Consider the following 18,694-nt stretch of genomic DNA (forward strand, 5'->3'; position numbering starts at 1 on the left):
GACCATTTAGGGACGGTATATGACTATTTGCTATGCGTGATCCGGGAAATGAAAGCTGGTCCACGAGCTTGACCACTCTTCCTTCGTGTGGAAAACACATTACTCTAAAGAGTGAGGAGACGATGGCTCCCATGCAATAAATATAGTCTCTTCCAAGGAGTAGGTTATAATCCAAGGGTCCTTGAACTACCATTACGTTCATGTGAACTGTCTTCGTTCTCAATGTTATGGGCACATCGGGAAGGATCCCTAAAGGTCGACTGGTTCCTTTATCATAGCCTGTCAGATTTCTCATCTCAGGCAAAAGCGATGGCGAACCAAGCGCTTTCCAGGCAGTAGAGGAAAGGATACTCACAGAAGCCCCTTAATCTATGATGGTACCAGCCATGACCATTCTATATATCTGAACGATGATTCGAAATGGTACACTTGCTGGTAAACGGGGTCTGCCTAGTTGATTCCAGTCGAAGGAGACAACTAGGTTGCTTGGAGGTGGGACCGAGTAGACGGCCGAGTATGGCTCTGACGAACTTCCTTCCTGCGGTAAAGGAATGGGTAGATTTCCCCCATGTTCGTCGGATTCTGTGTTGATGAAGAGAATTTGGACGGTGTCATCCTTGTTCTCTTCAGTGATTGTATCATCTGAAGATGAAACCTATGAAGGCAAGACCGGGTCAACTGCCGCCTCGACCTTTTGACTTTCATCTGGTATGGATTCAGTTGGTTTATCTTCAATGATAGGCGCTTCAGCTGACCACTTGAGTGGGCCAGCTGGATTCTCAACTAGTGACGGATTCGGCAAGAGTTTTTTATATCCAGGAGGAAGTCGTAACGGTGAAACTAGACGATCATCCAAAACTCTTTTAGCTTCGTCTAAGAAGGGACAACGGTGGACGGCATGATTGCCTTCGCACAGTTTACAAGGAAATCTACCTTTCCCTTTTTGTCCTGGGGCTTCACTTTCACTAGTTAACGGTGTGCTTTCAACATGATCACCAGAGGTTGATGACACCGGGTTGTGCAAACGAGGAGACCAGTCCCTTAGTGTCCGAGGGATACAAGGACAATCTCTGTGAAAGTGGTCTCCTTTGCAAATGACACATGATGATTTAGGCCTGGTCGGTGCAGTGTGTGGATTTTCGTTAGACAACACTCATTTTCCCCCATTCGCCTTTGGCTCCTTCTTCTTCTTCTCTTTCTTCTTCTTTTCCTTCTTCTCCTTAGGAACATGGCTTTTAGCTTTACCAGTTCCATCAAGCGAAGAGGAAGGAGGAGAGGAAGAATTAGAGGAAGTAGAAGGCTGGTGGGAAACTCTGGACTCGTCTAATTGCTGATTCGATTGTTCAGGAATGGTGGTGTTCTGAATGACATTGGTTGAGAAGAGCCATACTGGCAAGCCAATTGTCAGTCCTGGAAGCGACAATGTGGCCATATGGGGCGCACCAACATTTCCCCAAGAGGAGAAGGGACTAGGATTTCCACCAAGGGGAATTCCTTGGTTGGTAGGCTCCATTTCCTCAACCCAAGATCAACGTAGGAAAAGGGTATGAATATTCCGTTTAAAATAAATTTTAACATGCTTTGACACAACTTGTTCTTTCAGTTTTTAAGAGTCGAGAGAAAACAAAAGATGACTCTAGTCTCCTTCGATTTTTAATGAGCCTGAAGTGACAAGTGCTCAGATGGACCTTTTCCGTTAAGGAGTCTGAAAAGGAACGAGAGGGACTGCTCTGGAGGTCTAGGTAGAGGGAGTACCAAACCAATCGCAAAACTACAGAATACTTTTTATGGTACGGCAGTCAATCTTCCCGAATGCTATGTTCGGTGCATTGTGTTGGCATTATGTTTTCTGGTATGACTGTATGTTACAGATGTTGTACTTGATGGCAACTCCAGTGGTAAAGCTCTCAGTTTGATGAAAATTAAGAAGGACGCAGGCAATCGGTTCAGAAAGTGCGTCCCCGCAGGTATACCATGCAGAACCCGCGTCCAAGGACGCAGGCCAACCGTTCAGGGGGTGCGTCCACCCAGTGCACACATTTCAAGGTAGAGAAAAAGCTCGTGGGGGCTTCTTGTGTGGTATCTAGCCGACGGTTTTGTGTTTCTATGGTGTCGGCTCGTGGTATTGTTCCATGTTTTGAGGAGGAGCTTGCCTATATAAAGCAAAGGAATTCATTTGGATGATTCATTGTCTTTGGTTAAATATCTTATTTGGTGAGATCTAGTCCAGATCTAAGAGGGCGAATCTTCTAATGGACTGTGATCTCTATGGCGCATGATCAGATCTGTAGATCTGACTGTTTGTGTTAGTCCTGAAGTCTTCATATCATTTATATCTGAAAGGACGCGGGTTCAGTGAAGGGCAAGTGCGCCGGGACGCAGCGCAGCAGAGAGAGACCTGCGTGGGGACATAGGGCAGACGTGGCTCAGGTGCGTCCGGGACGCAGCTCAGTAACGGGAGATCTGCATGGGGACGCAGGACAGACGAGGTTCAGGTGCATCCCTGAGGTAAAAGGCACGGCGCAATAGTATCTCTGGGTGCGTCTTTGGGTTAACAGGACGCGGCGCGATAGTACTTTTGGGTGCGTCCCTGTAGAAAAAAGACGCAGTACAGTTGAAGGAACAGTGCGTGGGCACGCAGGGCAGCGGAAGGTTAACTGCGTCTGGTCGCAGACCACAGAAGGGAAAACTGCGTCTCTGTTCTGTTGATTATATTTCTCTGTTGATAAGGTGTTCTGGGTTAATTCTGTTATTGCTGATCTGATATCTGTAGTAATCTGTAACTGTTATGTACTTGTTGATCATCTGATGCTTTATGAAAAGAAGTAGGGGGTTGTAGCTCCCTTCCAGGAGTAGACTGGAAAACGAGAGAGAGAGTTGTAGCTCTCTGCAGGTTGCAGCCTGCGTACTGGTAAAGGACTGCACCAGTACAAAATCATTGTAAAAGAAGTTTCTAAATTGAAAGAAGATAGAGACATATTGCAGCAGGTGGTTTTCACCCACATTGGGTTTCCACCTTACATCTTGTGTTCTTTGGTGTGACTATCTGTTTTTCATGCTCATTATTTTATGGTACTAACATGCAAAAATAATTCGAAGATCAAATAAGGAAGATTTATTAATTTGCTAGATAATACTGATTCACCCCCCCTCTCAGTATTATTTCCAACAATTGGTATCAGAGCAGGTCCTTCAGAGAAGCTTGATCGCTTGAAGGTAGATCGTTCATCATGAGCAACTACGAGAGAGAAGCATCAATCAGGCCACCGATTTTTGATGGGACAAACTTCAATTATTGGAAGGTAAGAGTTACTGCATATCTTCAATCCCTTGGTACAGAAGTTTGGGACATTGTAGAAACAAGCTATGCTTTTCCTTCAGCTACTCCTACAGATCCTGCTGAGAAAAAGAAGTATGAAACAAATGCAAAAGCAGTCAGTACTCTATTAGGAAGTATATCCCAAACAAAATTCATGAAGGTAATGCACTTCAAATCAGCAAAAGAGATATGGGACAAAATGGTCACGAGCTATGAAGGAGATGAACAGGTAAAACAAGCTAAACTTCAAACTCTCAGGATTCAATATGAGACTCTCAAGATGTATAATGATGAAAGTGTGGCTAATTATTTTCTTCGGGTAGATGAGATTGTTAATTGTATGAAAAATTTGGGTGAAGAAATAAAAGAGACTATAGTAGTTCAAAAGATTCTAAGATCATTATCCCCCAAGTTTGAATCTAAAGTATCTGCAATAGAAGAAAAGGAAAATCTCCGTGTTCTCACTATGTCTCAGCTACATGGAATTCTAACTGCTTATGAAATGAGAAAGGGAGGTCCATCAGACAGAAGGGAAGCTGCTTTTAAGGCATCTGGCAAAGAAGATTACTATGAAGCAAGACATGTTCCAGAAGAAGAGGAAGAAGAATCAAATTTTGTCAGAAATCTTCAAAGGGGTTCTGGAAGGTTCAGAGGTAAGCTACCTTTCAAATGCTTTGCTTGTGGAAGAGTAGGTCATTATGCTGCAAAATGTCCTTATAAGGATAAAGGAAAGGAACCTGCTAGATGGAACAAGAAACAAAATGCAAATAAGAAAAGCTACTACACCCATGAAGATAGTGATGGCTTATCAAACAGTGATGAAGATGAACAAGGTAATAAATATACGCTGTTAATGGCATTTGAAGATGATGATTATGAGGATGCTGTAGATGTGGATAATCTCTATGATGAAATTACTAGACTCAAGAGATGTATAGAAGAAAAGAATGTGATCATTGATACTCTACAATTTCAAATTGATGAAAAGGAAAAACATCTTGAAAAACTAGAAGGTGAAATTGTTGGTCTCAGAAAAGAAATTGAGAAAACAAAAGCTATTAATCTTAAGTTTGTCAAAGGATCTGAAACTTTGGATGAGATTATCAATGTGCAGCGGTCTCCTCTAAACAAGACAGGTTTGGGCTATAATGGAGAAACCTCTCAAGCATCCACCTCAAAAAGTTCTCTTGATGCAGCAAGAAGAAATGAGCAAAAGAACAATGAAGATAATCAGGTAAAGCAGGGACGAATTACAAACAGAAACTATCAAGGGCAATCCATCTTAAGGGTGAACAAAAGCTACAACCAGCCACAGGTAAAATCTTCTCAGTTTGGTTCAAGAATAGATGAAAATAGAAATTACAATCAGTTGGCTGGTAGATTCAATAACCGCAGAAGCTTCTTCAATGGACAATGCTTTTCTTGCCATAACTTTGGTCACAAAGCAGCTCAATGTGTTGCATATAAAACAATCATGACTAGGGAAGCTCAAAAACAAAGAAATATGATTACAAAAAGGACCTATAACAACTTTTCGGCTCTTGAAAATGAAGTTGAATGTTCTATTTGCAATAATTTTGGTCATGAAGACTCTGAATGCAGGAGCAGGTTTCAGGAGAAAAAGGAACAAGAAGGGAAAAAGGAACAAGCCACAAGCACCAAAACATGGAGAATAAAGGAACCTCAAACAGAAAGATGTGGGATAGCATTTTATGTAGAAGGACAGGAAAATCTATGGTACATTGACAGTGGATGTTCGAAACATATGACAGGTGATAAAGAAAAACTTGAATCTTATTCTACTTTAGAAAAAGGAAAGAAAGTTTCTTTTGGAAATGATACTCCTGCAACTATAAAAGGAAAAGGTATTGCTCCTTTAAAAGAAAAGGTCAAGGCTAGAAATGTTTTGTATGTTGATGGATTGAAGCATAATCTACTAAGTGTCAGCCAGATGTGTGATCAAAGAACCGAGGTTATTTTCAGATCAGATGGATGTCTCGTTCGTAATCTTGATACAGGTAAAACAGTACTCAAAGGCAAAAGAACTCCAAATAATCTGTACATATTTGAAGAAGGACAACAACAATGCTATCTAAGCAAGGATGAAGAGCACTGGTTATGGCATCGAAGGTTGGGACATCTAAGCTTCTCACAAATAAGGAAAGCATGCAAATATCAGGCAGTTCGCGATCTTCCAGATATCAAAATTCCTGACAACACCATATGCAGATCATGTCAGTTTGGAAAACAAACCAGGACTAACTTTCCAGAGAAAGAAGGATCAACTAGCATGCCTCTTGAGCTAGTACATACAGATACATGTGGTCCATTCAGGAAAAGAACACCTAGAGGAGAGGAATACTTGATATTATTTATTGACGATTTCTCCAGGTTTGTCTGGTTAGGACTTATGAAGCACAAAGATGAAGCATTCGAAAAATTCAAGTCCTTCAAAGCCTTGGTTGAAAATGAATCAGGTCACAAAATTAAGTGCCTCAGATCCGACAGAGGTGGGGAATTTACTTCAAATGAATTTTTCGATTTCTGTGATGAACATGGGATAAGGAGAGAATTCTCTACAGCTAGAACTCCTCAGCAAAATGGAGTTGTTGAAAGAATGAACAGAACAATCCAACAAATGGCTCGTGCTATGCTTGATGAATCAGGAACTCCCGCAACTTTCTGGGGTGAAGCTGCACATGCTGCGGTTATTATTCTCAACAAGACAAATGTCCGGGTGAACAACACTCAAACTCCTCATGAGCTCTGGAGTGGTAAAACTCCTTCGGTAAAGCACTTCAAAATCTTTGGGAGCAAATGCTATATCAAGAATACTGATGAGCAGCTTGGCAAACTTGAACCTAGAGCAGATGAAGGCATTCTTCTTGGCTATTCTCCACATAGCAAAGCATACAAATGCTACAATAAAAGACTTGGCAGAATTGTTGACAGCATTGATGTAGTGGTTGATGAGAAGGGATATATTCCTAGACAAGTACATCATGAAGATATAGAAGAAGATGAAGGCTACCCTCAAAGACAGAATGATGAAGAAGAAGAACCTCAAGGAGAACCTCAAGAAGAACCAGAGGAGCAGACAAGAATAGAAGAGAAAACTCCATCCAGATATGTTCAGAAGAATCATCCAGAATCTCAGATTGTGGGGCAGAAAGAAGCAGGTGTACAAACAAGAAGAACAGTTGCAGAAGCCTCAAGCTATTTGGCATTACTCTCCTCTACTGAACCACAAAATGTGAAAGAAGCATGCAAAGATGAATGTTGGGTGAAAGCAATGAATGAAGAACTTGAGCAAATCGAAAAGAACAACACTTGGGAGCTGGTTCCTAGACCAAAGGATAAAAATGTTATCGGAACAAAATGGGTCTTCAAAAATAAATTGAATGAAAATGGAGAAGTAATTAGAAACAAAGCCAGACTTGTTTGTAAAGGGTATGCGCAGCAAGAAGGAATAGACTTTGAAGAAACTTTTGCTCCTGTTGCAAGACTTGAGGCCATTCAAATGTTCCTTGCTCTCTCAAGTTTTCAAAACTTCAAAGTATTTCAAATGGATGTGAAATCAGCCTTTCTGAATGGAGACTTGGAAGAAGAAGTGTACATTGAACAGCCAGATGGGTTCATTCTTGGAAATGATCCAAATCTTGTATGCCGATTGAAAAAGGCTCTCTATGGTCTCAAACAAGCTCCAAGGGCTTGGTACTACTGGTTGGACAAATATCTTCATCAACAAGGTTTCTCAAAAGGTTCAGCAGATAGCAATCTGTATATAAAAGTTGAAAATGACAAATTGCTAATACTTGTTGTGTATGTAGATGACATTATTTTTGGCAGCAATGAAGAAGCTATGAGTCAAAGCTTTGCCTCGGTCATGCAGAAAGAATTTGAAATGTCCTTGCTAGGAGAACTGACATATTTCCTTGGTTTACAAATCCAACAAAAGGAAGGAGGAATATTTTTATCTCAAACCAAGTATCTCAAGCAGATTTTGAAGAAATATGGCATGGAAGATGCAAAACCAGTATGTACACCCATGGTCACAGGATGTAGTCTCAGTGCAAATGATGAATCTGCAGCAGTACATCAACCAACCTACAGATCTATGATTGGAAGTTTACTATATTTGACAGGTACCCGACCGGACATCATGCATGCAGTTGGAATAGTTGGAAGATTTCAGGCAAATCCGAAGGAGACTCATCTTCAGGCAGTAAAGAGAATTTTCAAATATCTTCAAGGGACTCAAAATTATGGCTTATGGTATCCTAGAGATACAGATCTTACTCTTCATGCTTATACAGATGCAGATTGGGCCGGAAGCGTGGATGACAGGAAAAGCACAAGTGGTGGTGCATTCTTTATGGGTTCCAGACTGGTATCTTGGTTCAGCAAGAAACAGAGTTCGATTGCCTTGTCTACAGCTGAAGCGGAATATGTTGCTGCTGCATCTTGTTGCACTCAACTCCTTTGGATGATGCAGACTTTGCAGGATTTTCAAATCACTTGTACACCACCTATTCCCATCTTATGTGATAACACAAGTGCAATCAGCATATCAAAGAATCCGGTTATGCATTCAAAAACCAAGCACATACCAATCAAGTACCATTTTCTCCGGGAACAAGTGCTTGAACAAAAAGTCAAGTTGGAGTATGTTCCTTCCAAGGAACAAGTTGCTGATATTCTTACCAAACCATTGCCCAGGGACACGTTTGAATACCTCAGGCAAAAGCTGGGGGTTGTTGATGCATCATCTTGTTGAACCTCTTCTTATTGGTGGTACAGGCTCAGGGGGAGCACATAATGCATTGTTGGCATTATGGAGAAGGAGATCTTGGAAATAGCTGCAATATGTCTCTATCTCTTTCATGGTGGTGCGTTGCTGCAGATCTGGTTCATATTCAGGGGGACCATGAGCTTAGGGGGAGCATACCCTTTGCCCTTGATGTCAAAGGGGGAGAATGAAGCTGAAGTTTGTGAGGTTGCCATCAAGTCCAAAGGGGGAGATTGTTGGCATTATGTTTTCTGGTATGACTGTATGTTACAGATGTTGTACTTGATGGCAGCTCCAGTGGTAAAGCTCTCAGTTTGATGAAAATTAAGAAGGACGCAGGCAATCGGTTCAGAAAGTGCGTCCCCGCAGGTATACCATGCAGAACCCGCGTCCAAGGACGCAGGCCAACCGTTCAGGAGGTGCGTCCACCCAGTGCACACATTTCAAGGCAGAGAAAAAGCTCGTGGGGGCTTCTTGTGTGGTATCTAGCCGACAGTTTTGTGTTTCTATGGTGTCGACTCGTGGTATTGTTCCATGTTTTGAGGAGGAGCTTGCCTATATAAAGCAAAGGAATTCATTTGGATGATTCATTGTCTTTGGTTGAATATCTTATTTGGTGAGATCTAGTCCAGATCTAAGAGGACGAATCTTCTAATGGACTGTGATCTCTATGGCGCATGATCAGATCTGTAGATCTGACTGTTTGGGTTAGTCCTGAAGTCTTCATATCATTTATATCTGAAAGGACGCAGGTTCAGTGAAGGGCAAGTGCGCCGGGACGCAGCGCAGCAGAGAGAGACCTGCGTGGGGACGCAGGGCAGACGTGGCTCAGGTGCGTCCGGGACACAGCTCAGTAACGGGAGATCTGCGTGGGGACGCAGGACAGACGAGGTTCAGGTGCGTCCATGAGGTAAAAGGCGCGGCGCGATAGTATCTCTGGGTGCGTCTTTGGGTTAACAGGACGCGGCGCGATAGTACTTTTGGGTGCGTCCCTGTAGAAAAAAGACGCAGTACAGTTGAAGGAACAGTGCGTGGGCACGCAGGGCAGCGGAAGGTTAACTGCGTCTGGTCGCAGACCACAGAAGGGAAAACTGCGTCTCTGTTCTGTTGATTATATTTCTCTGTTGATAAGGTGTTCTGGGTTAATTCTGTTATTGCTGATCTGATATCTGTAGTAATCTGTAACTGTTATGTACTTGTTGATCATCTGATGCTTTATGAAAAGAAGTAGGGGGTTGTAGCTCCCTTCCAGGAGTAGACTGGAAAACGAGAGAGAGAGTTGTAGCTCTCTGCAGGTTGCAGCCTGCGTACTGGTAAAGGACTGCACCAGTACAAAATCATTGTAAAAGAAGTTTCTAAATTGAAAGAAGATAGAGACATATTGCAGCAGGTGGTTTTCACCCACATTGGGTTTCCACCTTACATCTTGTGTTCTTTGGTGTGACTATCTGTTTTTCATGCTCATTATTTTATGGTACTAACATGCAAAAATAATTCGAAGATCAAATAAGGAAGATTTATTAATTTGCTAGATAATACTGATTCACCCCCCCTCTCAGTATTATTTACAACACATTGCGATCAGTAGGGTGGCAGACACGGCTTCCTGTGGATAAAATGCTTTAAGCCTATAGGGGTCTCCCAATATATACTCGACGGTATGTGGGAGCACAAGTCCGTACTGGCACTTATCGTCTCAAAGTGGAGGAATCACCCAACCATCAGTGAGGACAACAGTTACCAGGCTTTACGACGCCAGAATACGTCTCTAGCCTAGACCTCTAAATGTTGTGCGTTAAGTTCCAAAGCGTTGTTAAGTTCATTGGATTTATTTTAAGTTGATCTTTCTTATGAAGTTTGCCTTTTGGGATCACCACGAGATGTAGATGTAATTCCTAAAATGCAATCTAAAGATGATAAGCAAAGTTTTATCTCTTTTCAGCAATGAAAATCCTAGCTACAAGGGGAAAAGAAAGACACAATCTTTTCACAAAGAGCAAAGAGCACACTGTAAATGCACTTTCCTAAATCAAGCCAAACAGACTGTCAATATGCAAATGCACATGTGCATGTATTTGTTTTTTCACTTTCTTAATATTGATGCCTAAAAAGAAAGTTGATGTACAAATCTAAATTTGATTTCAAGTGATAAACACAAACAAGCTTCTTTTCAAAATCAAAAGGTAGAGATTATTATGACACTTTATGATTTTGAAATAAATACTCGTTTCGACACTAGAAAGTCACAAATTCAAACCAGAGGCAAAAGTAAAAGCATAATCGGCTGTCGACAACAAATAACGTTCTCCTATGATCAAAATCGACACTTGCGACAGATCTGAATCAAAGGACGACAGTATGACTATTCTACTTTTGCAATGGAAAACTGTAAATGACGTAACAAACACACAAAAACATCTACAGTATTTTTGTACAAAGGAGGCGGAATTACAACAAGGAAAAGGGGTTTTTAAACAGACACATACACTGATCACAGGCTGCAAAAATCAGAGACAAAACTGGAAAGAATGAAGCACTAGAACCTCAGCTGCACAAGGCTAGGCTGATCAGCGCACCTGTTACACAGAGAAACTGCATTGTAGTGCAGGTAGCCCTCTCAGGAAGTGCGTTGAAATGCAGAACCTCTTCACAGAGCCTACACTGGGGCAGAAACGAGAATTCTATTCAGGTTCTAGGTCACGGTTTGCAGTTTAATCTATGGTTTTTGGCCGAGTAAAAGCAATCAGTAATGCACAATCAGAGGGTAGATTTAAAGAAGGTCTAAGAGATATCACAAAGGGAAATCAGATCATTTGTGAATTAGCAGTTCAAATCATAAACAGATCCAGTGAATGGATTGAAGCAGCAGATATCTACTTTGCATTTGTTAATGGCAAATGCAGTTCGATTCGCTACTTCTAAGTTTATGAAACAAACAACAAGAGAAACACAAACAAACTAACTAGACAACCGTCCCGCCATTTTGTTAACGGGAAAAGTGTCTATTCAGAACGACCCTATCCAACTAAGGTGTGACAGTTACCTTAGAAACAAACAGAGAAAACTACTTTTGTATTCTTCTTTATGAACTATAAACAAAGAGGAATAGGATGAACCAACCTGTGTCTTGCGCTAGTCCTTTGATCCAATCTCTATCTTCTTTGACAGCTTCCAGCTACCTGCTTCCTTACTTGCCCAGCTTCACCAAGTTCTTGTAAGATCACAGAAGAAGAAAACTACACAAAGACATGGATTTATATTCATAAATAACTTAGGATCAGATTTAAGCTAAACATACAAATGTAACAAGCATCAATGATTCACAAGCATGTAGGAGAAACTCAAATAGTTTTATTGATATAAAAAGAAGATCCAGGAGGAGTTACAACCGATGATTCCTGATCCAGCATCAACCTCCCAGCAAAGAAGCCCCTCTTCACCTCCAACAAAGCATAAATCACCCAATACTCTGATATCTATCTCAAAACCAACAGCAATTCTTTGCAATGTACAAAATTCCAGCCTCCGGATCTCTGGGATGAGGGATCCATATATAGATGTATGCAAGGAGTATGAGTCAGCTTATGATTTGACTAGTGTCTTCTCTCTGTCAGTTCTTGCTTCCACTTGGAGACTGAGAGCCTCTTACTCATCCTTGGTCAAATTCAATGAGGCAAGTGTCATTGGGGAAGATTCTGGAAGCTTCCATTGTCTCTCCACCTTGCGGAATGACACTACCATTTGTCATTTCCCGCTCAACGCACCCTGGTAGTGCATTTAGGTGCGTTGCAACACACCTAGCTAGTGTATTTGGGTGCTATGCAACGCAGCTAGTCAGTGGAGCAGCTGAAATGATCCTGATTTGACTGATTCTGAGCAGTTTCTGGTGGAGAACTTCTGGGAGAAGCTGTAATTTGTTGACCTTGTTCCTTTAGGGGTCGGAACAAGACTTTTAGGGACTTAGGATCCCTTGGTTTATGGACATTTCATGCTTGGAGCTGCAAGGCACAAAAATGTCTATAACAACTTCCAATTCAGTTGCACCCAAGAAGACCATGTGCATGTTAGCTGACGAGTTGGATGAAGGGGCTGAACCAATGCACCAGTTGCAATGGAAGCAAGATTTTTCTTCAGCAAGATGTCACCATGAGGTGCATGCACACCATCACGGATGACTAAGCTTTGCATCAGCTCACCAACTTCACCATCACAATCATGTCAAAGAGTTGGTCTCAACATAATGGACCGAGTGTCAGTGATGTCTTGGAAGGCTTTCTCAAGCCATGTTGTCTCACATGAGTACATGCGCATTGTAATGTTGAGTCATGTCAAGTGTCAACAGTTGGATGTAGCAGTCATAGAGTAGGTGCAGAGTCATGAGGGTAGTTGAATTGTCATAAACGGCAATGTCAAGGGTCACCCCATCCTATGCTATAAATAGTCCATCATAGCTCATTGTATATGCTTTTGGCCAGCCAAACTTCTACTAAGATTATCTTGAAGAAGGCTTCGACAGTATTGTAATGCACCTTGGCTTCTCCACTGCATGGAGCTAGTACATCTCTTTGGAGGAACAGGCGGTTGTGGTTGTAACATTTCACTGATGGGGCTAGTAGGGTTACATGGATGTATTGTATGATTGGAACTTACACTTTATATAATAAGAGCCATCACATTTTCATGCATATGTTGTTTTTGTAGTTGGAGTGCTCCAGTTGCCTTAATGATATATGTTGTTTAACTTACGTATTTTTGTATGAACTAATTCACATGAAATTATATGAATCTTGTTGTTAATGTGTTGTATATGTTGTTAATGTTGTCACTGTCCATGTTGATTGCTCTGCCAAACACCAAACATACCTTTCACATGAACCTTGTTGTAACAACTATAGCACTCATCTCAGACTCATCCATGAGTGTTGTACATGTTGTATGATGTGACTGCCGCATTTGAGTGGACTTCTCCATCAAAATTTGTCCATGTCCTTTTGTGTTGTGTGTTCCTAGCCGAGTTGGGACTAATCCATTTCAACCTAGAACTCACCTTCACCTTCTTCTCCCTTCAAAGTGTTAGAACCTCTCATATACCTTCCTTGACTCACTGCATCAGTCACACCCTTGCTACTGATAGAGTTATCTTACTTTCCTCTCTGCGACATCATGGCCAAGGCATTACCTTACAACCTATTTCTGGGACTCCTACACCAAATGGTTTGAGGTCTAATTGGGACTTCTTACTGAGAGATCCCCTTGACATGTTGGCTGGTCCAACACCGTCAACACTATCGAAGAAACACCTAGAGGTCTCTCTGGTCCCACATCTACAAAATTTGAAAACTTAAAAAACATTTCTTTACCTGAGTCATTCCACCATGTTCTAGGTGGTAGTGGGAGATTAGGATCTCCTTAGAAATCCATCCCATCATAGGCCCAATCATTCACCATGATGACATGTTGATGTAACCATACAAATCTTTAGTGTATAGGACTGTTCTTAATGAAATCTCTCTCACATATTTGATTTCTAGCTTCCCACCTTTTATTTTGCGAGAACCTTGGCCACAATTTCTCGCTATTAGTATATCAGTGCTTTCCCCTCCTTGAAAAGCACCTGACAATTGTACTCATTGTCCTCTCATGGAAGGGCCAGTGATGAAATATATTTCTTCTACCTCTATATCTAGCTCTCGGTCTCCTATCACGAACATCTGACGATCTACATCCCACCATCTCACCAAATGTTGTAGTAAATCCACTTGGGCTCTGATCCCAGGGGTGCAAAAGAACTTAAGTAATCTGCATTCACGGAAAGCCCTTATGTAGTTAGAGTCCTGTGATGCCTGGTGATCTTCCTCTTCATGGCCTCTTTCTTTCCACTCAGTAGCCATTTTCTCTAAGAAATAACCTATAAAACATCATTGAACAAGGTTTTAACTAGATCCCATGGAGGAAGATTTGCAAAACTAGTAATTTTTGAGTTTTATTGAAATAATTGGTTAAGGGACGCCATCACATCTATCCCTAAATTTTTATGCGCTTCCAATGCATTGGCCCAGTTGAGCTTAGGGTTGGTAGCATGAACCTGATGGGTAAAACTCACGTTGTCTACCCTCAACTAGTTTTTTCTTTAAATACCCCCCTAGCTACCTATTCTATGGTTTAAATCACTTGAAAATACTATTAGAATGTAGAGGAAAGGCATAGCTCTTACCTATGACGGACGGTTCGATGAGTGGTGTCTTGGATCGATCACACTCCTCGCCTGAACATCAGGGGAATTTAGGGAAAAATGTGCTTTCTAATACAGAAAATGACAAATGGTAATTTTATTTTTACTTTTGGAGTTTATATAAACTTTTTTAAGTATTTTTACCATTTAGAGCAAATTTTTACTTATATTTGTATATTTTTCGCGAACTCGGTAATGGTTGTTCACATGTGTAGCGATAGGTTATTACTAATTTGCAATGATAATTGATTTTGGATGAACTATGAAGTTTTATTTTATCACTTTTTCTTACTCATAAAAACTAAATGAAAAAGGAACGCCCTTGGATTCATCATTAAGCTCTTTTCTGACTCTCGAAATATGAAAAGATTGTCAAGCACTTGCCTTCTCGAACTCATAAAAGTAAATGAAAATTCGTCTAATTAGTATAAGTTTAGCCCTTTTCCAAATTAAGATAAACTACCTACTAAAAGGGAATACCGTAATCAAACGTTGATTCGGATTTAAATAGGAACACAACAAATTACAGAGATGACCATAAACACTGAGATGCAGCAAAAATAACACTTCATTTCATTAATGTAAAATACTGAAATATGATTACAAACAGAAATGGAAATAAACCAGCTAGGGCAATGGTAGCTTATCTTTGAGAAGAGATGTGGTGGATACATGCCTCTGAACTGCCTTACAATGAGGCTCCAGGGCATTTTTATTCTTAAACAATAAGAGCAAACCCTAAACAACCAAAACCCTAACCTGAGGAGATGTAACACCAAGAGTTTATGGGCCCCGTTGGCGTGAGTTGGATAGCCAACCTCCCGGGGTCGCGACTTGGTCATATTATCTCTGTTTGGTGCACATGATAACCCGTTGGAAAGAAATTTCCGAGGACTACGATGAGAAATATGATTTTAGATAAAAAAAAATTGTTGGCAATAGATTTGCAAACAAACGTCATTTAGGGCCTCAAAACATCTCCGAATGTTTAGGACCTGAAAAACTACTAAAAATAGTAAACTGTGCTACAATTAAGGAAACTAAAAAACTGAAAGAAGGAATGGTGGGGGTCCAAGTGGAATTGGCAAGTGGCCACTAATATCCACCTGGATCATTCCTCACCCTTAGGAAGCAATGCTCCCGATTGCTTTGAGTTCCTCCATGAGATGAGGAAACTTCTGTTGAACTTGGTCCCTGGTGAGCCACTTGCCCTAGTGAAGGAGTTGGCCTACTTTGAGAACTCGATACAGTTGGATATTCTACTGGCGAGTGTGCTTAATCTGTGTGTCCATGATCCAATCACTTGCAACTTGTTCCATGCAATCTGGATTTAACTCTGTGGGTGTGAGTTGTTCTACAATGTCAAATGTGTCTAGTATGTTAGAAAATCATATATTACAGATCTTCATAAATGGAATACAATTCCGTCATATATAGTGAGGGGTTTCCTTCTAGGGAAAGAAACCCTAAATTAAACATAACTTCTATTGTCAGGTCATCCGCCAAATGAACGACCTAGATTGACTAGAAATTACTATACTTTTACAAGGCAATCATACATCTATTTTTAGCTTCGAGGGCACTGCCCCCAAACCCCGCCGGGGGACCGCTAGCCCCCGTACCCCTCAGCCGGGGGGGATTAACCGCCCCAAACTCTCGTGGGGGGGACAGGTCCCCCCCCCCGCACCCCTCGCATGGAGGGGTGTACAATCTTCCTGGGGTATACATCCGGCTGAAACCTTTGAATACAAAAGATAATCAGGCTCCACACCCAACAATCTCCCACTTGGAGACTGATTATAGCAACTCCACTACTACTTCATTTTCTAGACAATGACTCCACTTTGGACTTGGTTGTTTCTCATCTTCTTCATCATACTTGAAGACCAATTGAAACTGAGCAGATTCTTAGTTTCTCCATGGTTACAACTTTTGTTAACATATCTGCAAGATTCTGGCTAGTGTGTATCTTTTCTAGCTTCAACTGTCCATCTTCCAATGTTGACCGTATGAAATGGTACTTGAGCTGTATATCCTTAGTCTTGGAATGAAATGCAGAGTTCTTTGCAAGATATATGGCACTCTGGTCGTCACTGTATAACCTGCCCAACTCTTTCTTCTTACCCAATTCATCCAGAAACCTTTGTAACCAAATCATTTCTTTACTAGCCTCTATAGCAGCAACATACTCTACTTCTGTTGTTGAGAGTGAAACAACACTTTGTAGTTTTGAGACCCAAATGACAGCTATTCCACCTACAGTAAACACATACCCTATTGTGCTCCTCATGTTATCTCTATCACCTGCCGTATCTGCATCAACACATCCCTGTAAAGAAATGTTTGAACCACCAAAGCATAATGCTTGATTTGTGGTACCTCTCAAATACCCGAGAATCCATTTCACTACCATCCAATGTTATTTTCTTGGATTGTTCACGTACCTACTTACAACTCCCACTGCATGTGCAATATCAGGCCTTGTGCAAACCATTGCATACAATAAGCTTCCAACTGCTGATGCATATGGAACTTTAGACATGTAATCCATGTCATCTTGGGTCTTTGGTCACATCTCCTTACTAAGTTTGAAATGGCTAGCAAAAGGTGTACTAACTGCTTTTGCATTGTGCATATTAAATCTTTTCAACACCTTTTGTATGTACTCATTCTGAGACAATGTTAATTTGTGATTTTTTCTGTCTCTAGTTATTCTCATACTAAGGATTTGTTTTGCAGCTCCCAAATCCTTCATTGCAAATGAATTTTCCAATTTTCTTTTGAGCACATTTATTTCTTGCATGTTAGATCCTACAACAAGAATGTCATCTACATACATTAACAATATAATATAGCTGCCACCATTTTTCTTTTTCAGATAAACACAATGATCAGAGTGACATCAAGTATAACCTTCTTCAGACATGAACTTGTCAAATTTTAGATACCACTGCCTTGGAGCCTGTTTTAAGCCATACAAGCTCTTCTTCAACCTGTACACTAGTTTCTCCTTCCCTTTTACCTCATATCCTTGTGGCTACTACATATATATCTCTTCCTCCAAATCCCCATGGAGAAAGGATGTCTTTACATCTAACTACTCAAGATGCAAATCTTCAACTGCTACTAGACTTAAAATAGTTCTGATTGAAGTCATTTTAACAACAGGAGAAAATATTTCATCAAAGTATATACCCTTTTTCTGTGCAAACCCTTTCACCACAAGTCTAGCTTTATACCTTTTCCTACCTCCATATTCTTCCTTCAACTTGTAAATCCATTTACTCTGCAATGTTGTTTTACCTGTAGGCAACCTGACTAAGTCCCAAGTCTGGTTATGTGCTAAGGAGTCCATCCCTTCTTTCATGGCTTGCTCCCACTTCTTCCTAGTTTGTACCTGCACTGCTTCTTCATAACATTCTGGTTCACTAGAATTAGTCAACAATACATAATATAATGAAGGAGAGTATCGTTCAAGGGGTCTACTTATCTTGGTAGTTCTTCTAACACCACTTTCAGGTGTTTGAAGTGCTTGTTGTTGTTGTGGTTGTTGTTCTGGCTGTTGATCATTATGATTTTCAGGCGCCATCACTTTTCCTATGATCTCGTCAAGCACTGCGTATTCTCTGTTTTATTTTTCCTGTAGCTGATCCTTATACAAAACCTTTTCATTGAATATGACATCTTTGCTCCTAATGATTTTTTGTTTTTCATAGTCATAAAAGTGATAACCAAAATCATTAATACCATATCCAATAAAGGGACATTTCTTTGTTTTTTGCTCAAGCTTTGTTCTATTTTCTTTATTAATGTGGAAAAGGGCTTCACAACCAAAAGTATTTAAAAAAGAGTAGTTTACCTTTTTACCTATCCATGCCTCCTTTGGAATACCACCATCCAAGGAACTTGAAGGCCCTCTGTTTATTAGATAAACAACAGTATCTACAACATCTTCCCAAAATTGTAAAGGTAATCCTACATGTAATCTCATGCACCTTGCACGCTCCATGATTTTCCTGTTCATCCTTTCTGACACACCATTTTCTTGTGGTGTTCCTGGAACTGTCTTCTCTCTACGAATTCCATTCTCTGAACAGTACCTATCAAACTCTTTGCTGCAATATTCACCTCCATTGTCTGATTTGAGACACTTCAACCTTTTTCCTGTCTCGTTTTCAACCAGTGCTTTACATTTCTTGAAAGTATCAAATACATCAGATTTATTTCAAATACAATAAATCCAGATTTTTCTAGTTGCATCATCAATAAAAGTAACATAATAATGAAAGCCACCAAGAGATGATACCTGAGCAAGTCCCCATACATCTGTATGCACAAGCTCTAATTTTTCGCT

Source organism: Pinus tabuliformis, chromosome J, assembly GCF_031772625.1.
Source record: "Pinus tabuliformis cultivar Carrire ecotype Pingquan chromosome J, CPIR1, whole genome shotgun sequence".
Taxonomy (NCBI): Eukaryota; Viridiplantae; Streptophyta; class Pinopsida; order Pinales; family Pinaceae; genus Pinus; species Pinus tabuliformis.